Source organism: Podarcis gaigeae (assembly GCF_964106915.1).
Source record: "Podarcis gaigeae genome assembly, chromosome: 16".
Lineage (NCBI taxonomy): Eukaryota > Metazoa > Chordata > Lepidosauria > Squamata > Lacertidae > Podarcis > Podarcis gaigeae.
In genome coordinates, this window is record NC_139693.1 from 6492479 (window position 1) to 6516460 (window position 23982).

At 44.0% G+C, this 23982-nt stretch overlaps 2 long non-coding RNA genes across 2 annotated transcripts; one reads left to right on the top strand and one right to left on the bottom strand.

Annotated features, from left to right (window-relative positions):
- Window positions 1-3506: 3506 nt before the first annotated feature.
- On the bottom strand, window positions 3507-8004 carry LOC310833494. Its single transcript, XR_014558708.1, has 2 exons — window positions 7812-8004; window positions 3507-4673 (listed from the first exon to the last, which is right to left on the bottom strand). It is a non-coding gene; the product is annotated as an uncharacterized lncRNA (long non-coding RNA).
- A 13030-nt stretch (window positions 8005-21034) lies between these two features.
- On the top strand, window positions 21035-23110 carry LOC310833493. Its single transcript, XR_014558707.1, has 2 exons — window positions 21035-21248; window positions 22326-23110. It is a non-coding gene; the product is annotated as an uncharacterized lncRNA (long non-coding RNA).
- Window positions 23111-23982: the final 872 nt, after the last annotated feature.

A 23982-nucleotide genomic window follows, 5' to 3' on the forward strand; every position in this document is an offset into this window, starting at 1 on the left:
CCTCTCCCTCCCTCCCTGCCTGCGAGGGAGCAGGGAGGCTCCAACTGTGTTGCTTGGCTGTGTTGCTCACCCAATAAGGAGTCTAAGAATGACTGGGGGGTGGAGCTTGCATGCCTTGTGCCAATCAAATCGTCTGCGTTGCCTGGATTCTCGTCTTTGCTCAGCGCTTCTCAGCGGAGAGGTGACGGTGGATTTTCTTTTTGCATCCCCTTTGCCGGGTTGCTGCGCTGTGGGAACCACCACTTGAGGCTTCGTTTGGCTGCTGGCTGGGCTTTCTGCCTTTGGCTTGGAGGGGCTCAGAAGTTGAACATACCTGTGCTTGGAAAATTCCTTATTTTGGCTGCTGGTCCCTTATTTTCGAGGTTGCTGGTCCTTTATTTTCAAATCTGTAAGTTGACAGCTATGGGCCTTGGCTTGACCCAACAGACAGATCTCAACTTATTTCCATACTCTCAACAGCCATGCATTCTGCTGCTGCATCTACATGCTGCAACCACATGGTGGCAACCTTAAGAAGCAATATTAACCACTTTCAACATGCTCTGGGTTGCTGATGCTGACCTTTGTCTTAGCTATGAGGAGCTTGGGATCACTTCGACAAATATTAATCTCCACCGGTGACTCAGTTCACAGCCCTCCCTTGCCCCAGCCCTAGAAGCAGGCACACCTCACAAGGACAAATAAGGCACTCAAGAGATGCAATATGATTGATATGCCATATTTTTCGCTCTATAAGATGCACCAGACCACAAGACGCACGTAGTTTCTGGAGGAGGAAAACAAGAAAAAAAAAATATTCTGAATCTCAGAAGCCAGAACAGCAAGAGGGATCGCTAAGCAGTGAAAGCAGCAATCCCTCTTGCTGTTCTGGCTTCTGGGTTAGCTGCGCAGCCTGCATTCACTCCATAAGATGTACCCACATTTCCCCTTACTTTTTAGGAGGGAAAAAGTGAGTCTTATAGAGCAAAAAATACGGTATTTTGAAACAAATGGACAAAAATGTTTTGAAACTGAAAGCCAGCTTTTTACACACCGTTCCATTTATGTGCGGAAAACAAACAGGACAGACCATGCGTCTGTTGTGGGGTGTCATTGACCAACGGCAGGCAAGCAAAAGGATGGGTGTTCGCTGAGGGACAGGACCAACTGATCTAGCAGGCTTCACTTAGGTCTGCTCCTCAAGCATATGGAGGCCCTCCTCCTTCTGTCGTGTGCAGTTCCTCATTGGATGTCCCACCAACCCTCCCCTTTTATCCTAATGTTATATTTCATGAATGAGCTTGTTGTGGACAAAGTTGGTCATTGTATTCTGAGCCAGGCAGGAATTTTCCCTCAGACTAATTGGCCCTGTCTGAGGGTTTTGAATACCTCATAGCAATTGTCACAACTTGGCCAGTTTAGGCATTAGGTTGGCCTTAGTCTTGGTGGAGGGGAGGTTGTAAGCCTCTGCCTGCCCCTCCAAGGACAGGTATATCCTTTTAAAGGGATCTGGGAGGAATCCCTGGTTGTCCAGACAACCAGGTGGGGGTTATGGCCATAGCAAGGCAGCGATCAAGCCTATTTGAAGTAGGTCAAATGTCCTCCACAACTCTAGTCTAAACCCTACTTCCAGCAGGTGGGCTGGTTGTTAATGGTTGTTATACCCAATGCCTATGCCAAACCTCTCACATCTGTAATCAATAAAAGTTGTGGCCTTATTTGACCCAAAATGCAACGTGTCTTGCCAGGTTATTATGCTCAAAGATGGGGTCATCAGACACTGACTTTACTTGTTTCAAGAGAAACAAGTAAATGCAGTAATGCTTGTGAATACCAACTGCTGAAAACCACAGGAGGGGAGAATGTTCTTGTGCTCAGATCCTGGACTAGATGGGCCATTGTCCTGAACCAGCAGCCTCTTCTTATATTCTTATTCCACCTAGCAAATGTTCAGGTGGGTGAAAGTTCTGCCTCTGGAAGCTGGCAAAAGCCCCCAAATAGGGTATTCTGGGGGCAGGAGGAGGTGGAGGCTGAACTTTCCTAGGATCTACTCTTGAGCAAAAGCTTCCTGCATTGCAGAGGGTTGGATTAGATGATCCGTGTGGTCCCTTTCAGCACTAGGTTTCTATGATTCTATTACAGTCGTACCTTGGTTCCTGAATGGCTTAGTTGTCAAACAAATCACCTCCCAAATGCCCCAAACCCAGAAGTTTGGTTTGCAAATGTTTTTCAGAAGCCGAATGCCCAACGTGGCTTCCAACTAAGCACAGGAAGCTCCTGCAGCCAATCGGAAGCCGCGCCTTGGTTTCTGAATGGTTTTAGGAGTTGAACAGACTCCCAGAACGGATTAAGTTTGAGAACCAAGGTACTGCTGTATTCTTAACCATCCTGCACAGTGCCACCTTGTGCTCAAACAACTTACATCACACCCACTCTTTTCAAAAACGGAAGGATGACAGCGCAACAGAGGCGATATTCACACCATGCATTTAAAGTATTAAAAAATCAACAACCCCAAAACACAACTCACAGCCATGACTTCCCCCAAATAATTCTAGGAGCTGTAGGGCGTGAAAGTTGTTAGGAAACCCCCACTATTCCCCTCAAAGAGGACTATGATTCCCAGAGTTCTCTGTGAAAAGGGATTGATTGGTAAACTAATTTGGGAGTGATGTCTGTTACAAATATATGGGAGATTTATCTACCTACTTATTTTAAAATCCTGTTCAAAAGGCTAATGCAGTCATGCGCTCCTTGTGAGCTCCCTAAAGGTAGCTGATTGGACACAGTGAAAAACCAGGATGCTGGGCTGGGTGAGTTTTTGGTCTGATAAGGAAAGCAGAAGTGATATTATGCTGCCCTGGACTCCTTTGGAAGGAAGGTTGAGATATACAATGAATGAACGGAATTATCTTAGGAGCAGGGCTGAGAAAAGCAGGTCTGCAGTGTGATTCATGAAGCTTTTTACCAGAGAGAATATGTGTTTATAGACCAGATGAAGATCAGGTTTCTCTCTCCTATGATTAAGACAAATTTGTACTCCGGATTTTGGGAGTACAACGTCAGCAATATGCTGAGGACACACAACTCTACTTCTCCTTTACATCCGCAGGTGTGGCTGTGGACGTGCTGGACCGATGTCTTGCCTCGGTAATGTACTGGATGAAATGAATGGACCTAAGTGAGACACAGCAATTGGTTTCAATGGGTGTGCTCTGAGGATGACTGACATTGGATTACAACCAAATTGGAATGGCTAACTTAAGCCCATTGGTTTCAATTGTTCTACTCTGTGTAGGATGGAGTGGGATACAACTCAATGGATCCCAACTTAGTCATGCTTAGAAGAGACCCATTGCAATCAACCAGACTGAAATTAGTCATGATTTCTTTAATTTTCAGTGGGTCTGCTCTAGGAATGACTAAGTCCTGATTCAGGCATAAATGTAATAATTGGGAATGCCACCCTTCTTGTTGCTAGATTTTTAGAAAAAGAAAAACCTTACTGATTAAAACACAGCTAGACATTGTGTGCTGCAGCATAGCATAGGTTTTAATGTGTGTAACAAGTCAAGAGATAACATTTAGAACATTAGTAGTCAGTTTCAAGTACAGTAGATATGTGGATACTTTGCCTTTCATGAATGACTTTTAGAATTGACCCACTGAACAATTAGGGGAAGGGGGGAAGGCTCTCAAGGGCAGAATCAATTACCCATCCCCAAATAGTGTCCAGTGTCTCAACGTTGACTTAATTTTGGTTTTATAGAGTGACTCTTCCTTGTCGATGAGGTCTTCTCTTCCATCCGTGCCATTTCATTCAGTGAAGAACTATGTGATCATATGACACAGATGAAGTCAGGTGTTCCAGCTTCCATCACATGTTGGGTTGGATTCATGGGATGTATATCAGCATCGCCTCCCATTACTTGACAGCTCTTGGTGAGACATGTTGACCATTCCCATAGAAAAGGCTCATGCTTGACCCTGAGCAAAACAAATGCTCCATCTTTCTGAAGGCCGATTCACACATGCAAGTTTTCCCCTGTTCCCAGAATTCAAACATGCATGAGTAAACGTTCCGTTTTGTGCAACTAATATCCCAGGCTCATTATATAGTAGAAATGCTATTCAGATTGGAAAGCCCTTTAAGTATAGATGTATGCAATTAAAATGAAGCTTAGAGCGAGAAGGGGGAAGTTTTGATGCAGGCCTCATTCGCAGAGGTGCTGAGTTCTTGTGGTCCATGGTTGGGGCTACGAGTGCTCAGCACTCCTGGGGTACAGGAATTCGTAGAAGCTTAGGCAAGGCGATCTCACGCCGTTGGTGGGGGTACCTTGTTTTCCTTCATAGCAATGGTATTCCGTCTGAGTTTAATAATTGCTGCAGTAGCTGTATCTTCTTTCTAGGTATGATGGCCTGGAATAAAAATCCATCAGGCTTGAATTGCTTGCAAAGGCCGGGGCAGGGAACTCTGCAAAGCTGAGGCTTTTGTGTCCTCTACCGCCCTGACCAGAACGAGCACAGGGGTTGCATTGGGTGATGCAAAAGGGCTGGTCAGGGCAGTAGAGGGCCGGTCCTGGGATGGTTAAGCAAAATGCTGGTGGCTGTATCCTGACAGTTGAGGGAGGGCAGCTAGCATAGCACCGAGGGTTAAATGACCCTTGACCCTTCATGGTTGGATGATGATGAATCTGAAACAACACAACAGGGAGAGAGATCATGAACAAACGCTTTATAATCAACTGAGTCAGCACTTACTTTTGGGAACTAGATAAACAGCTTCCAGGAAGAAGATTGTTATGGGGTGGGGGGTTATAGCTCTTAACTATACAGTGGTACCTCGGGTTACATACGCTTCAGGTTGCATACGCTTCAGGTTACAGACTCCGCTAACCCAGAAATAGTACCTCAGGTTAAGAACTTTGCTTCAGGATGAGAACAGAAATTGTGCTCCGGCAGCTTGGTGGCAGCAGGAGGCCCCATTAGCTAAAGTGGTGCTTCAGGTTAAGAACGGACCTCTGGAACGAATTAAGTACTTAACCTGAGGTACCACTGTACAAACATAAAAAGTACCAGTCCAGAGTTTGTGTGTGTTTAATCAAAGGGAAGGACAAGAGCTCAAGACAGAGCAAAGTCACTTCACACAGAGAGAATCTCAAGTTCAATTTCAGACCGGGCTGGGAAAGGCTTCCTATATTCTATTTAAATCAGCCTTTATTGATCAGTGGTAGAGTATCTGCCTTGCAAACAGAAGGTCCCTTCTCCAATAAAAATAGGGACATCCTATTCAACAACAACAATTTATACGCTGCCTATATGACCGGGTTGGACTGTTTTTAGAAAGGAACGGTCAATGGTTTTCAATACACCAGTTCTTGTTGTTTTTGATGTGGAACTTGTTCTTGTTAACAAAAGCATAAGGATATAGCTATATCAGGTCACTGGTCCATCTAGCCCAGCATCCTGTTCTTATAGTGGCCAACCGGATGCAAGCTGGACTGCAAAGCAAGAGCACTTTCTCCAGAAACTGATATTCAGAAGCATTATTGCCCCTTACAATGCAGAGGAATAGCCATCATGGCTAGCAGCCACATTGTAATGGTTCTAGGGGTTGCTCGTGCGTAAATCGACGCCACACCTGGCTGGGTTACCTGGGTGAACCCTTTCTGTCCGGACAGCCACTCACCCGTGGCTGTCTCAATTGCTGGCAGAATCCATCAGTGGGCGTTTCTTGAACTTCTTCCAGCAAAGAAGCTCTTTGACGCCTAGTCACCGCCTACTCTCCCTGCGCGGAAGCCTTCTGCGCAGGGAGGGTGTGGGCAGCGGAGGACCCGTGCTCTCCCCGGCGAGGAGTCATGGAGCCACCTTGCTGATTCCCCCATCTGCCCCCCTTCTCCACTGGTGCTATGCTGAATTCCTTCCCCAGAAGATGAGCTGCTTCTCTCCCTCCTGGGACGCTCTCCGGAACCCCTCTGGAGCCCTCCCTCTCCCTCTGGCTCCGATGGCAGTTCCCTGACACACATATTCCCCAACGTTGACCTAGAAAGGTCTCTTTCTCTGTGTGTAACCCCATGTGCTTAATCATAGTGCAAGAAGTATCCAAATATGCCAACAATCTGCACAATCCCATTTGTATGTGAAGGGTAGTAGAGTAACGTCTTCTACCGTGACAATCCTATTATTACAAATAAAGTGAGGGTAATAAGCCATGAAGGAGGAATTGTTCTCCACTGAAACTATGTTGAGCTATTTAGGTATAGTTAAAGCAGTAAATGAGCAGAACCATCTTCAATTCCCTCTCCTGTTTTCTGAAATACATTTAATTAGTAATTGGGGGGGAAAGAGAATTTAACCTGCAATTTGGTAACTGCCTGCAGAGCATTTGGCACAGTAACGGGGAATGCAAATCTGCACTTGAATTTGTAAGCTTTAATAACAACTGTTCTCTAACAAAGGTGTGAAAAGCAGCATATAAGTCAACTAAGGGTTTATAGAAATGTGTCCAGCGCTGGATTTAGGGCAGTTTGGGCAGTCCGCCCCCCAAACAGGGTGCTGAGTCAAGGGGACACATAATAATAATAATAATAATAATAATAATAATAATAATAATAATAATAATGCCGCCTATATTTATATGGATACCTACTGAGAAGATCCATAAGAAAGCAACTGTGCCAAAAGGAATTATAAGAAATATTTAGGGAGCGGGTTGCCAAATTTTGTGCTCGCTCAAGGTGCCATATTACTAAAGTCTGTTCCTGATGTGCCCTTTCAGCCCTAATGTCTTCATAAAATAAAACAGGTTGGGATAAAAGAATTACAGGTGAGGACTGACTTAAAGCACGGTGGGTTGGTCAAAAGCATGATCTTGTAGTTGTGGAAAACGTTGTTGAGTGTGACTGAACCCAAATTAGGAACAATACCTCTTTTCTGACTTATCTTGTGTAAATAAATAGGTTATAATTGTAAAGGTTTTGGTGGTGGTGGTGAGAGAAAAGATGGTGGATGAACTGCCTCATTCATTGCCCTTCTAAGGTAAAGGTAAAGCTAAAGGATTGTTAAGTCCAGTCAAAGGCAACTATGGGGTTGTGGCGCTCATCTCACTTTCAGGTTGAGGTAGCCAGTGTTTGTCCACAGACAGCTTTCTGGGTCATGTGGCCAGCATGACTAAACTGCTCCTTGCACAATGGAACACCGTAACGGAAACCAGAGCACACAGAAACGCTGTTTACCTTCCCACCGCAGTGGTACCTATTTATCTACTTGCACTTTGACATGCTTTTGAACTGCTAGGTTGGCAGGAGCTGGGACCAAGCAACGGGAGCTCACCCCGTCGTGGGGATTCGAACCACCGATGTTCCAATCGAAAAGCCCAAGAGGCTCAGTGGTTTAGACCACAGTGCCCACCCGTGTCCTTCTAGATTGCCCTTCTAGATTCACACCAGCCAGGTGGAAATGATTTTCAGACCATTTCACTCTTGTTACCAATCAAAGGGGAATTAAGTATGCCAGCTACAGGGACATAGGGACTTGTGTTATACTAAGTCAGACCCATTGGTTCATCCAGTTTGGTGTTGTCTACAATGACTGGCTGTGCCTCTTCAGAGCTTCAAGCAGGGAACATTCCCAGTCCTACCTGGAGATTAAACCTGTGACCTTCCACAAGCAAAGCAGGTACTCTCCCACACAGTTAAAGACCTTCCCCACAATAATTCAGAGCCTTGCACCTTTTGCCCACCACAGTGACACAGTTAGCTGACATATCATCCACTCCCAACGTCCACCATTCCCAAACCCCATGCACGCTGAGATTTCCGCTCAGAGCTTACCTGATGTCTCGGAGAATCAGAAATTGCAAGAAGTGGTTTGAAGATCCCTCAAGCTCTGCCTTTTTATACGGTTTCTTGGGTGGCCTCGAGAAGTTGAGACATTTTTGTGTGTGCTGTTACTTCATGCTAGAAAAAGAAATAATTACATCCTTGACGGTGATTACCAAAATGTTGTGAATAATAATCTTGCTGATAGTGTTTATGAGTTTATCCTGGATTCAGCAACCCTATGTTTTAATATGTTACACCCTAAATACCTGGTTTTATTTCAAAACAGCACTGGCCTGTTTCTTGGGGTGTTCTCACCGGATCCGCTGGAAAAGTGGGAGATGGCAACCCCTTGGAAACATAGGAATCAATAGATCTAGGTATTCTCAACCAGAAACCACTGGGAGAATGCCAGCTGTTAAGAGTTGCCAACCATGATGATTTCATGTAGCATTTCAGATGTCCTGATAATAATTGTCCCTTAGCATTGCCAAGCACCTCATGCTATGCTTTTGTTATTTCATTCTCTGTTCTTTTGTGGAGTGGCCTTAACTTTGTATTATTTTGACAGCCTGATTTCTGTGTACTTTTGACAGCATGTGGGAGCACAAGGATTAACCTTAATTTTTGTCATCCTCTCTAGAACTGTTTTAATACTTTAATCCTGGGATATATACCTTGGGCACTCCCAAAACATCAGGTGTTTGGGATCCATAGTGGCCAAAAAGTATTGAAATGGAAATTCCGTGTTTTTTCTGAGATTGCAATGTATGAGAGGTTTGGCCCAAGGGTGGTAGTGGGAATATTTCAAATTGTATCCCACTAATTCCAACTCAGAGTAGACCTACTGAAATTAAACCACCTATGTTAGTCATGTCTACTGACTTCAATGGCTCTATTCTGTGTAGGACTAGCATGGGACATAAGCCTTCTTCTATGATTGGTGAGACCTCTTTGATATCTTCATGTGTAAGGTTTTCACTGTTTGAACTAGGGGGGTATAATTTTATTTACTTGTTGCATTTATACCCCACCTTTTCCTCCAAAGAGTTTGAGGTGGTATACACAGTTCCTCCTTCTTTATTTAATTCCCAAACAACTCTGTGAGGCAGGTTAAGGTGAGAGGCAGCAAAGGACCCAAACTCACCTGGTCAGTTTCATAGCCAGGTGATGTTTTGAAATCTGATCTCCCAGGCCCTAGTCCAACACTTTAACCACTACACCACACTGAATTTCACACTATGTAGCTGTGCCAGAAATCAAGACCTCCTAGTGAACTGGTAGCCTTTCCCTACACAGTGATACCTCTGATCGTGAACGGGATCCATTCCAGAGGCCTGTTCACAACCTGAAAAGAATGCAACCCATGTCTGTGCGTCTGTGCATGCGCAGGTCACAATTTGCCGCTTCTGCGCATGCATGTGACGTCATTTTGCGCGGCAAAACCAGGAAGTAACCCGTTTCATTACGTCCGGGTCGCCACAGGACGCAACCTGAAGCAAACGTAACATGATGTATGACTGTAATGTGAGAGGCTTTCCCAGGAGAAAGAAGGTCATTAAACTCTAGTGAGTTTCTATCTTTAAATACATTATCTTCTGTATTAATAAAAGAAGATAGACAAAAAAAAATAAGGTCAAAGGTAAATAAAGATGCTTTGGAGAACATGTTCTTGGTTACGTGTCTAAATGTTGCATGTCATCCAGGAAATCTGAGATCTGTCACAAGTGCCGCCAACCCTATAGACAGTCTTGGGTGCTAACCTCAGCAGAGAGGCCTCTCTTGAGAGTTCTGTCTGCCTCAGAAATGCCCAAGGGACTAGGTCTCACCAGCTTAAGTGACATAAGGGTGGATTCTACTGGTACTTAAGGATAAAAACCTTGGCGGCAAGAGCAGTTTGACAATGTGACCAATGGACTAGGGGGGTGGGCGGGCTCTTCTGTGAAATGGCAGGCTGTGTAGAAGAAGAAGAAGAGTTTGGATTTGCTATCCCACTTTATCACTATCCAAAGGAGTCTCAAAGTGGCTAACATTCTCCTTTCCCTTCCTCCCCCACAAAAAAAACACTCTGTGAGTGAGGCTGAGAGAATTCAGAGAAGTGTGACTAGCCCAAGGTCACCCAGCAGCTGCATGTGGAGGAGAAGAGACGTGAACCAGGTTCACCAGATTACGAGTCTATCACTCTTAACCACTACACCATACTGTATTTTGCTGTACCTCAGTGTCTATGCACATTTATATCAAAACCCATTAGAGGGACAATTAATCCAGTGCTCTGTAGCTGGAGATCTAACTTCTGTGATGGGTTGGGCCACATTCCCTCTTGGTCACCCTTTTACGGGGCCACAGACCAATGGTGGATGGGGCCAAAGACAATGAATGTAAAGTTTATCTTTGTACACACAGGTAGGCTTAGAGGGCTTGGTCACTGGGACTTGAGTTTCTCCATCACTCTTCTTGAGACTCTAGGGAGTTAAGGGCCCAAACAGGGGCAGGGATTCTCAAGACAGGGACCAGAAAATAGAGGCCATCTCATACCCTCCAAGTGCCCTGATTTTCCAGGGACAGTCCCAGGAAGAGGATGAGCTGGCGTTTTTTGCCAGCAGTGGCGGCAGCTGTGAGAGAGCATCCCATTGCCATTCCATGGCTGCTGCCGCTGCCAGCCTACTCCCTTGGGCAACTTGGAGCAGCTATTTACTATTTATATGCCACACATCTTACTGCGTTGCCCCAGCACTCTGTGCAGCTTCCAATATATATATAAACACAGTGCTTTTATTCTAGGGGAGGATGCAGGGGTACGCTCTCCCCTAAACATTTGTGAATCTTTGTACTTTTGCCATTTTGTCCAGAAAAATAATCTCTCAAAGGACCTGCTGATGGCATTTTACCACTGTACTGTTGAGAGTGTATTAACTTATGGTCTGTGTGTCTGGTTTGGGAGCTGCACAGTCAGGGAAAAAACAATGCTGTCCAGGGTTGTAAAGACTGCAGAGAGAATAATTGGGTGCACTCTCCCTACCTTGGATCAAATCTACGCTTCCAGGTGTCATAAGAAAGCTGCAGAGATAGTGCAGAATAGTGCGCACCTCGGAAATGACCTCTTTCAGCTTCTGCCTTCTGGAAGGAGGTACAGGGTTATAAAGACTAGCACTAGCCGCCTGAGAAACAGTTTCTATTCAAATGTGATTTTGGTTTTAAACGCAGTGTAAGGTAGTCTCTATGGGAGTATATTGTATTTAATTATGGGGTATCAGAGTTTTTAGGGGGATAACCAGGCTGAGATAGCAGGCTTGTTGGTTTCTGAATGTCTGATGTAGATTTTCAATTTCATTGTTCTGTACGGGACAATGACAATAAAGATTACCGTATGATGCATTGTATCGTATCAATACGACCCTGAAAGTGGCAAGGTTCCTGGTCGCTGTCCTTACCCAAAAGCGACGCCAAGGAGCACTACAAGCTAACTAAGGCGTAGTATGCCATTCTATCTTATAGTATTTTATTGTTATAGTGGTGTTTTAGCGGCTGTTTTCCCCACGTGCACAAGTTGTTATTTATGTGTCGTTTTTACCTGTATGGGCCTATGGCCGTAAATAAAATTACTTAGTTACTTACTATCAATTTACTGTATTTATTTTTCCTGATTTGAACTATAAAATGGTGTTTTTCTTGCGACAAAATGAGAGTATCCCTAAACATTTTTTTTTTAAAAAAAGCACTGTATAAACCTAATAAAACATCAAACATTAAAAAAACTTCCCCATACAGGATTGTCTTCAGACAGCTCAGGGGCTGGATAACTCCATACCCTCTAACACTTCTCTGATGAAAATAGGGACCTCCTAAGGAAAAGCGGGACATTCTGGGATTAAATCAGAAACCAGGATGACTTCTCTAAATCAGGGACGTTCCTGGAAAATAGAAACACTTGGAGGGTCTGTGTGAGGTCACCATCCATGGGCCACCTCCATTTTTTCCCTGGCTGTTAGTGGTGAGGTGACTGCCTACAGGATACAGTGGATATAGGCAGAGGTGGGTAGCTTTTTACCTTTCAAAGGTTGATCTGTCAGAGGTGACACGCTGGTGGTAGATGGGCCAGATGGTGGGTCAGAAGTGAGGAGAAATCGTCTCTCTCTCCCTCCCTCTCCCACTCCTCCCTCCCGCTTTCTTCAATCCCATTTCAGCCCCTCATTCTTCCACCCCTGACTCTCACCCTCTATCTTTCTGCTACTCTCTTATTCTCTTTCATTCTGCTACCTTTTGCCCTTTCTTTCTCTTTCATCCACTGCTTACTTTCTGTGTCTTTCTGCCCCTCTTTCTGCCACCCCCTCTCTTCTTCTCAGCTGCTCCCCTCCCCCTTTCCCCTTCATTTCCCCCTCTTTGCCAAATGCATGAAATTATGCCAGGGGCCTATGTGGCCCCCTAACTGGGCCTGTGTTGATGCCCTACTTATGGAACAGCCTCCCTGTGGATGCATGTTTATTTGTTTACTGAATTGCGGTTTATCTTCCCTCATAAAGATTCCCCTTTGATACAGGTTGCAAGTCTGGAGATGCAAATAACATTCAAGTGTCAAGGAAGAACAATAATAACAACAACTGTAAACCACAAAGAAAAACAGTAACAGCCTGTTAAATTAAAGCATAGCTAAAGCAGGACTAGCAACAACCCTCCGGCTCATGAATGACAAACCACAAGAAATGATAGTCTGCAAAATAACTGAAGGATGTGTTACTCCAACTGAGGTTCATTCGTTTTCGTGGGTCTAACTCTGACTATGTTGGGTACAACCTAGACTGATAGGAGCCAACTCCTAGGGTCCAAAGTCCCTTCTGCCCCTATTAAAATATTTGAGTAGGACGGGTCTCCCCAAATTTGATGGACATTGCCATTCAAATGGTGTGCATAGACCACGTCCTGTGACTGATTACGCATATTGGGGCTTACCTGCCCCCTCCAATATTTTATTCAAGTTGGTACTTCTGCCCAGACTCAAATTAAATGCCAGGGCAAAAGAGAAAGCTGTTGGCAACTTGTCTTTGGCCTGTGAAGTTGCCAAGTCATTACCATTTTACATTCTTCACTTTTCATGTGAACATGTTCTGTTTAGTTCTTCTGGCAGTGGCCTCCTTTGGCTAAGACTAATTCTACCAGTTTTGTGTGGGTCTCTTTTTCAAGACATGGGTTCATTTTTAGTTTTCATGTTAGGTCACAGCTCAGTGATAGAGAATCTCCTTCAAATGCAAAAGGTCCCATGTTCATTCCATGGAATCTCCAGATAAGAATGGGCATTTTCAACCTGAGACTCAGATGCTGTGTCGACAATGCACTTGTAGGGCTGTAGCTCAATGGTGGAGCATCTGTCTTGCATGTAGAATATCCCAGGTACGATTCTTGGAATCTCTATGTTGGTCTTGGAAATATCTCTATCTGAAACACCCAAACAGCCACTGCTGGTCAGGAGAGGCAATGGCGAATGAGATGAACTCATGGTCTGACACCACCTTAAAGACCTTTCAGCAGACAGCTGGAAAAGCAGCATTGCCCTCACCCCAATTTCACTTCCCCACTGACATCTGGCGAAGTCAAGGGGTCTCTTTGATCATTTGATATCTTGGAGTATAGGAACAAAAATTGGCTGAACTTGCTGGGGAGAACGATGGTGCTACCCACAGGCCACATTCTAGGAACGGTAGTTTGTTAAAGGAGCAAAAAGTTGTCAGGTTAAGCCACTTGGCAAATTCTAGCTCGGGGGGGGGGGGGTCCTCCTAACAACTCTCAGCACTCTAAACAAATTGCAGTTCTCCTCATTCTTTTGGGAAAGCCGTAACTGTTCACAGTGCTGTCCTTGTGCTTTGAATGTGTGGTATGACTGTGACCACAGAGGCTGGTATTAGTAGTAGCATTGTTCAAAGGGATACACTTTTGTCTTGGGGGGGGGGGGCAAAGGGAGAGGCTGGTTGGAAGTCCCAAGAAGTTGTACTAGTGCAGAACAGGTGGTGGTAAAAGAAAGATGAACCAAGGGGTAGCAGAGGTGGAGACACATTTTGTTCTCCCCACAAAAAATACATTGATGCCAAAATTTCCTCACATATATGTCTGCCTTGGCTCCAGCTAGAACACAGAGCTTTCTACCCAAATATGATATTACATAGGTGGGATATGTTCCATCCCCTTCAAAGTGTGGGGTGTTTGTGTGCCCCAGTAACTACTGGTTTCCCCTTTCTTGGTTACACTCCCTGCAGTGAGCCTGCTGTGTTAGGGCCAATGGAGCACTGCTTCAGCAACTCAGTCTGCCCTAAATCAGTGCCCCCCACTTGCCTTCAGAACAGAGGAAGAGCCTGTTGGATCTGGCCAATGGCTCATCTAGTCTAGCTTCCTGTTCTCTCAGCCGCTCAGGTGCCTATGGAAAACCATCAAGCAAGACTCAAGGACAAGAGAAATACCCCTTGACGTGGTTTCCAGCAAAGCCACTTCCGAGCTCGAGGGCCATCCCCTCCCCACACACGTGGGGGCTGGTTTTAGCCCCCGCGAGAAGAGGGAATCCCCGGGCGTGCCCGCGACCCGGCCCGCCAATCGGCGGGCCGGGGAGGCATGGCCTGGCCCAATTTAAGGCAAGGGCGCCCAGGGACCACCCTCTTTGCCCCTGTTCCTGCTGCCCGGTTTTCCCATCCCACCCACCCTTTAGGCCTAGCTAGCTTTGACCTTGCTATGGACTTCGGTTGGTCACTGCAAGGGGCCTGGTAGGAATTTTTCCAACTTGGCGCACTTCTAGCCTTTTGGTTTTTTCGCCTACCTCGTAGCAAATGTCACATCTTCGGTATTGGCGGTTAGGCATTGGCAGGGGTAAATTGTTATGCAAATGAATGGGGGAGGAAGTGCCATCACCTTCCCCCAATGAAAAGGGTAGTCCGGTAGAGGACTCCGGGGGGGGCATTGCCTTGTCCGAAACCTAGGGAGGTAAGGGCCTCCGGCACGCCCCCGAGCGGTGACACCCATGGGATCCTAGTTGGCGTACTTCAACAGGACTCCCACGGCTTGTGGATAACCCTTCCCGGTCTCCATGCCGGGTAGACGATAGGAGCAAATGCCTAAGGCCAATACCTTCCAATTCCTGTAATCAATAAAGTTGTGGCCTTTTTTATGCCCATTAACCTTAAATAACGTGTCCTGTGTCTTCATTTCTCTTGGGGGGAGGGGTTTCGCCACACAACTGGCCTGCAGAAGCATAACTGCCTCCAACCATGTAGGGAGAGCCTAGTAGCCATCAATTGCCTTCTTCTCCTTTGATAGCCTTCATACTGACAACCCGTATCAGAGTGTCAGTTTCATCTCCCTTGGTCTCAATATTGCCCTTTATGCAATTCAGCAGTGGGGAAAAGGATGGGGACAAAACCAGAATGAGTTGGGCATTGGCTATCATTGGCTCTGGCGCTACCTATTGTTAGGCTCTTTGACCAACCACTCCCAATGTTTGCCAGCCTTCAATGACCCCCTGTGCAACATCTAGGGACAGGGGAGACATCTGGGCCATTTAACATCTTAATACAGACATACTTCATTTGCATGTCCCAAAATGATATTCAAATCTACCAAAATGAGCAGGAAGACGCCATCTAAACTGTGAGTTTTACATAGACAAGCCTTTATTTCAATAGTTGGGAAACCACTGAGACATCTAGCAAAGGCAGATGCTTCCCATAATATATTGGCTCAGATTTCTTGGTTGTAATTATTGATTAGGGATGGGTAAATGTATAACACATTGAAGCTTCTGATGAACATGGAAGATATGCTGAAAACAACCTTCTCCAGGCAATTATCCTCCTGAAAGCATCCCAAGAACACAGGATTTGTGTGGTAATCCACTGATGACAAGGCTCCTTTCACAGCTGTACATTCTAAATGGGATTTCACCATTTTTCCCTGGGAACTTAGGGATGGTTCCTGGTACAAGGAAACTACCAAGACTCACTGAAATGATTTCCACTGCTCCCAGAGCCAACCCAAGACCAGCAGGTTCCTCTGGAAAAGGAGAAGATAATATCTTCCATTTGATGTACGGAGGCCAAGTGGACTGGCAGTGTGAAACTTATCTTCAAGCATTTATATCTCATTTTCCTTATACTATACCCCTTATCCTGAGTCAAACCTTTGGTCCATCTAGTTCAGTATTGTCTATACTGACTGGCTATGGCTCTCCAGCATTTCTGACAAGGGTACATTCTCAGCCATACCTGGAGATGCCAGAAATTGAATCTGGGACCTTCTGCCCCTGCGTTATGACAGAATCATGTTTTTTTAAAAAATAATAATAATATTTTATTACATTTTAACAGTAAAAAGGTTATAAGACAATATATAGAAAAAAACACACAAGAAAAATACAAAAACACGAAAATACAAGAATACAAAAATACAAAAATACAAACATTTAACATAGAACAAGAAGAAAAAAACCCAAAAAACAAAAAACCCTCTTTTTTAATTTCTCATCTTTGATTAACTTATTTTCCTGATTTCCTCACACCTCCCTTTTTTGTATTCCATTTAAAGATTGGTTCAGCAAATTCATATCCTGTTAGTTTATCCTTAATTATTTTTCCTCACATATTATAACTTCACATTTTCATCTAATATCAATCCATTCTTACATATTCTTATACCTTATTACTAGAACCTCTTCATTTCATTTCAATGTCATCAACATTCAAAAATTTTACAATATTTCTGTAAATAGATTTTAAATTTCTTCCAATCTTCTTCCACCAACTCTTCTCCCTGGTCTCGGATTCTGCCAGTCATTTCCACCATTTCCATGTAGTCCATTACTTGCATCTGCCATTCTTCCAAGGTGGGTAGGTCTTGTGTCTTCCGGCAGAATCATGTTTTCCATCATTCTCAATCCTGCATGGTCAATGGTCAGGAATGATGGGAGTTGAAGTCCAGCAACATCTGGAGGACCACAGGTTTCCCACCCATGAATTAGGCTATGCCAGTCAAAAATAGGCAACAGGAACATAAGCTGCATTACATACATATTGTCTACACTGACTGGCAGTGGCTCTCCCAGGTTTCAAGCAGGTGGTCCCTCCTAGAAAGATCAGGCAAGTGGCCCATCTAGTCCAGCATCCTGATATCACAGTGGCCAACCAGATGGCCCAATGAGAAGTCCAGGACCTGAGTAAAACATAGTGTTGGAAACTATTCTTTATAGTTGAAGTTTCCTGCGGTTTCATTAGGACAGACAGACCCACCAAGTTCCAACAAAGACTCCCTCCCCTTTCTTTTCCTTTTTAAAAGAAAATAAAATAGAATAGAATAATATTTTTCTTTTTTCTTTTTTACTTTGGTGGGTGGGTTCAACTGAATGAAAGAGGAAATAAGGTCTGCTACTCAGACTTCCCCAGTAGCTCAGGAATATTTTTATTTTATTTTTTGAAGTCCCTATGACAGTTCATCAAGATTTTATTATGAATTTCTGTTCATATACATCATTTTGCATGCAACATTGCCTAAAATATGCATTTTTTGCAAAGCAATTTCTTCTGATATAATGAGATCCTTAGTTTAAAGTAGAAGTCGGAAGCTCTCTCACACATAAGAACACAAGAAGAGGCCATCTGCATCAGGCCAGTGGCCCATTAATCCATAATCCTGTTCTCACAGTGAGCAACCAGATACCCCAATGGGAAGCCCACAAGAAGGATTCAAGCACAAGAGCTCTCTCCCCCTCCTCTGGTTTGCAGCAGCTGGATATTCAGAAGCATTGCTTCTTCCACCTGTGGAGGCAAAGCATAGCTTTGATAGCCACTGATAGCCTTCGCCTCCACACACACATACCTCTTGCACAGTAGGTCATAATTAAGGGCAACCAAAATGGTTTCAGTCGCCTGAAATCCTGGCTAATACCAGACTGAAAGGGATCAAGATAATCTATTTCCTCCAAGAACACCAAATAGCCTGCTGCAATGATCTTTGGTATTACCCTCAACTGACTGGCATTTGCTGTTACTTCTGGTAATCATTTTCCAAATTGGACTTCTCTTCCTACAAACATTCCAGTTAACACTGGCAGATGGCAAGCACGCTGCAATTTGGGCCCGAATAATTACACCTTCCCTTCTATATCTTTCCAGGTAATTATTACCTGGTATCCCAGGGCACCCAGCAATTATGAGATGTATCAATTCGTAGTGTCAACACCATCTGTAATAGCGAGTATTACCTGTGGTTTGAGCAACATATTTCCTGTACTTAACTTACGAATCACACTTTCAGTGTGGTCCAAGTGGGTAGAGCTCAGTCACAAAGGTGTGGACCATTCTGGGACTCAGTTGCCTGTGGAGGCATGTACTTGCCTGGTAGCTTTGAGCAAATCAATCCACTACCAACCACAGTTCATTATCTTCAGAACTGGGAGTCACAAGATGGTTGTCTGGAATGTTGCATGTAAACAAATAAGGTTTGCAACTGTCCTCACATTTAGAAGATGAGACTTCTGGCAAGATGTATCAGAGCTTCCTTTACCCTCCACCGTCCCCACCAGGGTTGTGTTTATGGGATGTGTGTGTGTGTGTGTGTGTATGTGTGTGTGTGTGTGTGTGTGTGTGTGTGAAGGTGGTCACACACCGGTTGCTATTCCTTTTTTCAATGCTTATTTTATTAAAATGAAAAATAAAGCATAGAACAAAATCATCACAGAAAGCAGGTACGAAAGATCAAAGCAAGAGACATCAGCAATACATTCCTGACTTTAGATATAATAGAAATTATAGTTAGTCTATAAACAATTTAAGAAACACCACTGACCATGAGAGTTAGTATGGTGTAGTGATTAAGAGTTCTGGACTAGAATCTGAGAGACCAGGTTCAAATCCCTGCTTGGACATGAAGCTCACTGGGTTGTGACCTTGGGCCAATCACTCAGTCTCAACCTAAACTATTTCACAGGGCTATTGTGAGGATAAAATGGGGAGAACTATGTATGCCAACTTGAACTCTTTGGGGGAAATATGGGATATAAATGTGAAAAAATGGATAGACAGATATTCCTTGTTTTCTGGGGGGAGGGGAGGAGTTGTATTTCCAACAAACTTTAGCTTGTGAAACTCTACACATACTCCTTTTTTATAACCCATAGCCATTTATATATGGAGGGAGATTGGTTATGTTCTGAATTATTGATGCAAATAATAGTAATTTCAAAAAAATAAATTTGTTCCTGGTTTTTGTTGGTTCTCAGTTTATATTTTGATTTTTCTGGTAGGGCTGATTCCCATACCTTTGGGTCCCCTGAAGAAATATCTGCCCTGACTAGATCCCTTGAAAATTGGACTATTGTGACTCTGGCCACATTTAGCACATGAATAACGAACTCCTTACAGTGTAATCTTTTAACATTCTCTTCCAAAATGTTTAGGAGAGCCAGCTGTGAGGTGGGTAGTGTGCTACAATTTGTAATTGCAATTATCTCTTAAAACACAGAAAGCCAGGACTTTTGTATTTTTCCACAATCCCAGGGATGTCGATAATCACATACGGTACTTACTTGCATCCCCTACAACACTATTGTGAAAGTAAAAATTGTAATTAACATAGTTTTAATAGTTTTAATTCCCTTCTCATCTTGTAGAGGAGACAAGGGGAGTTCCAAACAAGTGTTGAAAACAAACTATAAACATTAATACATCAATACTACCTGACAGGAATTATTAAATTTCAAGTCCATGATGTTCAGAGCAGCTACTGAGTTTCGTTTGTGGCTTGGACATGTCTTGGTGTTTCAACTTTGCTAGCATAAACAATAAAACAGCACCAATCTGCCACAAACAGATTGTTATATTATTTTTTTCTACTTGCCAAACCATCTTAAATCAGTTAGCTATTGTAGAACACATTAGCAACAGCTAACAAATCATCAACAACTAGCTGAGAAGCTGCAAAATGACATCTTCCCGTCAGTTGTTATTCTGAGAATATAGGAGATTCTCAAGAAAATTTGTTGTAGACCAAGAGTGAAGGCCCTGCTTCTAGAAGTTGTGGAACTCCAACTCCCGTCAACCACAGCCAGCGTGGATAACTGTCAGGTTTGGTGATGACAACTGTAGTCTAATAACATCTGGAGGACCATAGGTTCCCTATTCCTGCATTAGAAGAAGACTGTGCTTTGATGGAGGTGGTACAGGCAGCAAGGTTTAGTTCAAGTATTGGATTAGTACCAACATAGGGAAGCTGTTGTTGTTGTGGCTGTTGTTGCACTACAACCTCCACCAGGCCCAGCTATCATGGCCACTGGTCAAGAGTGGAGTAGGTAATGGGCAACCATCATGACTTGGAGCCATTGATAGCCTCCATGAATTTGTCTATTGCTCTGTTAAAGTCTTCCAAGGTTTGTTGCCATCACTATACAGTGGTACCTCAGGTTACATACGCTTCAGGTTACATACGCTTCAGGTTACAGACTCCGCTAACCCAGAAATCGTACCTCGGGTTAAGAATTTGCTTCAGGATGAGTACAGAAATTGTGCTCTGGCGGTGTGGCAGCAGCAGGAGGCCCCATTAGCTAAAGTGGTGCTTCAGCTTAAGTACAGTTTCAGGTTAAGAACGGACCTCTGGAACGAATTAAGTACTTAACCTGAGGTACCACTGTATATTAATGAGTGAATTCCATAGTTTAACTATGCACTGCATGAAGAAATCATTCTTTTCATCTCACCTGGATCTTCTAACATTCGGCTACATTGGATGGCCCCATTGGGTTGTAGTATTATGAGAGAGGGTCCACTTTGTCCACACCAACATAATCTCACAGACCTCTATCATGTTCTCTCCCCTTTCTTGTCTGTTCTCTAAAGAGTTGCAAGCTTTTCAAATGTTGCAAGCTTTGCTGATATTGCTCCAGCTCCTTGATCATTTGGGTTGCCTTATTCTGCACCTTTTCCAGATCCCCATCTTCTCAGGGTCTTCCATGAAGGGGGAATTGAGTGGCCAAATTAGTGGCTTCAAGGTATTGACAGTGACTCTATCCTGATGACCACCAACACCAGCTATGTCCCGAAACCATTTGCCGATGGTGATGTACAATTTTCCGGGAAGCAGCTTCATGAAGACGAAATGCTGAGTCATGGCAATTTGTCCATGCACGGCTGAAATATTCGTCATGCAGCCACTGGTATTGTAAAAGACTTTGATACAGAGTTCGAGAGAAATGTATGATGAAAGTGAGGTGATAATTCATGAATATTAGATTATAAAGGAAAGGGTGTCAGCTCTTTGAAACAATCTGGGATTTTCCCTGTGGCAATTTATCAGCTCACCATCATACCCCCTGAGAAAAAAAAGGAAGTCTTAAATATGCTTCCTGCTAGCAAACAGTATAAAAAGCCTTTGCTCTAGGCTTCTTCCAAACACTTATCTTAATTTCTGCACTTCTCTGAGAACTAGGTAAGTCCACTTGGATTCTGGAACTGTGACCATTTCTTCTTCTAAGTGTGCAACAGTTCTGCAGGGGTCTGTCAGTAGCTGCTGATTGTTGAGGATAAGTAGGCTCAGGGAGTTGCTGCATTCTGGGAGGGTTTCAAGCAAATCGGCCTGTGTTGCTTCTTCTTTGCATGTTGGAATATTGTAGTGAGTTGGGGTAGTCCAACTTGCAAAAGCTCTCTGGGGCTTACAATATAGGTGAGGAACATGCAGTCTTCCAGATGTCATTGGACTCCAACTCTCCAACAAATGGGAGCAGCAGTCCAGCACCTTCTAGAGTGCTGCAGGTTCCTCACCACTGATTTACCAACATAGATGAGAATCTTTCTTGAATATTGTTATTGGGGTAGAAAGTCCAATCGTAGGTTGCTTCCTTTTCAGTAGAATTCAAAACCTTTGTGGTAGAGGTATGGTTGCCAGTTGTTGCCACAGGTTCCTCACCACTGATTTACATGCTTAGATGAGATACTAGATTGAGGTTTATCATTGGTCCAAATGGAAGGTAGCTTCATTTTGCTAGAACTCACAAGCTTTGCAGTAGCAATAGCAGTGGTGGTGGCAGTTGTTGCCTTTTACATAGCTCTACCATGAATCTGTGAGTCCCACCAAGAAGAAACTACCAGGCCCTTGGACTATCAATCTAAAATGTGTTAGGTTTCCTGGTGTCAGGCTGAAGTATGATAGGTCCTTTAAACTGATACCATCACTGTTTAGACCTGGGACCTTCTGCACTTTCTCATTTTGTTATGGGGATTGCTTATATCGAGCCAGAAGACTGGCTAATCTAAATTGTAGAGTTGGAAGAGGCCATGTAGATTTAGAAGAACAACTTTCTACTCAATGAGGAAAATACAGAGCTAGATAATCCAGATTATATTGCTGCCCAGCTATGAGTCCCACAAAGAGGAAGTTACCAAGCGATCAGATTATCTTTTCCATGGTGTGCAAGTAGATGGCCTTTTGGTCTGATCCAACAGAGCCCTTAACCTGTGTCTGTCTCAAACTTCTGCGAATTCTGCATAACACTTACTCTTCTTTTAGATCCACCTCTAAACCTCAAAGATGTCTTATGGCCGTCGTTCTGGTATGTGGCAGGATCCTTGCTACGCCCAGTGCCCTCCTTCAACAGTGACCATCCGACCACCACCTTTTGTCCTGACCATCCCAGGGCCAGCTCTCTGTTGCCCTGACCAGCCTTTCTGCATTGAGCAGTACAACCCATGTGCTAGATACCCTCTCGGCAGACCTTCTCTGTATGGCAGTGGTGGCTCCAACGTGTCCGACTTCTACTCTCAGCCCCAGCTACCATGCAACTATGGTAGCTGCCAATTCTAAATTAAGACCAAAGAAGAATGTGCATGGAAGAACAATGGGGCAAACAAAAATAAAGGAAGAGCTAGACCGGTTCTTACCACTGCCTTCTGAGAGATTGAACACCCAGCATCAGAACTGGCACAAGCAACAACATGTGGCATCTGAATTGGGAATTATGGAATTGGGAGAAAGAGCCAGAGAGCGATTGCAATATGAACGCCACACTGGGGCCCTTCCCTAAATTCCCCAGTGTAATGTCCTAAGAAGATCTCTCTCCTCCCAAAAAGAAAAAGGAAATGCAACCCTGATTGTGAATGCTCCCATTTCTGAACATGCATTGTATACCATTTTGGTTTGTGATCTTCTTCTATCCTGTTTTATGACCCGTGTTTTCTTGCGGGAAGAAAGTATTATGGAACATGGTGTCTTTCAGTCTGTATTCTATTTGCTATTTTCACTGAACTATGTGCATCTCTTTGCTCTCATATTAAAATTTCAATTGCATCGCAAAACATTTGCCTCCCCTTTTTCTTCTATGGTTGAAATGAAATGTGGCAATGCGTAGCGTTCCCTTGTTGCCTCCTGTCTAGAAATTGAGCTGACCTAGACCAGCTTAGCTTCAGCACAGTTGCAGCAGCATCCAGTTCCATATGATACCTTGGGGCCCTCATTCTACATCAGAAGTGTCTTCCAGAGAACCATTAGAAACCCTTAAATAAGGAGAGTTGAACAGTGGAGTTGAGCAGATAACATTAATGGAGACTGCTTTGTTTCACAGAATTTATGCTGTCCTTCAACAACCATTTCCAGCACAGTTTTATTTTGCTAATTTAAATACTTAAATAGATACAAATTGCACGTTTGTGGTATACAACCTAAAAACACAGTATTACTTCCAAATTACAGTACAGTGGTACCTCGGGTTACAGACGCTTCAGGTTACAGACGCTTCAGGTTACAGACTCTGCTAACCCAGAAATAGTACCTCGGGTTAAGAACTTTGCTTCAGGATGAGAACAGAAACCGTGTGGCAGCAGCGTGGCTGCAGCGGGAGGCACCATTAGCTAAAGTGATACTTCAGGTTAAGAACAGTTTCAGGTTAAGAACAGACCTCTGGAACGAATTAAGTTCTTAAACCAAGGTGCCACTGTAAAAAGGTTAAATAATAATATCCGCATCAGTAGAAGTAAGTTGGGAAGTAATCCCAGAGACTTTGAAAGCCCTGTCGGAATGATTCCTGCTGAGTCTCCACTGGCAAGGAGTTCCATGGGGGAGGCAAGCTACACCGAAAGCTTGCCCCCTAGCAGAAGCTAGCTGAACACCAAGGTCATGTGAGACCACCCAAAATCCTCCATCAGAAGACCTCAGCAACTGAGGCAGAGCA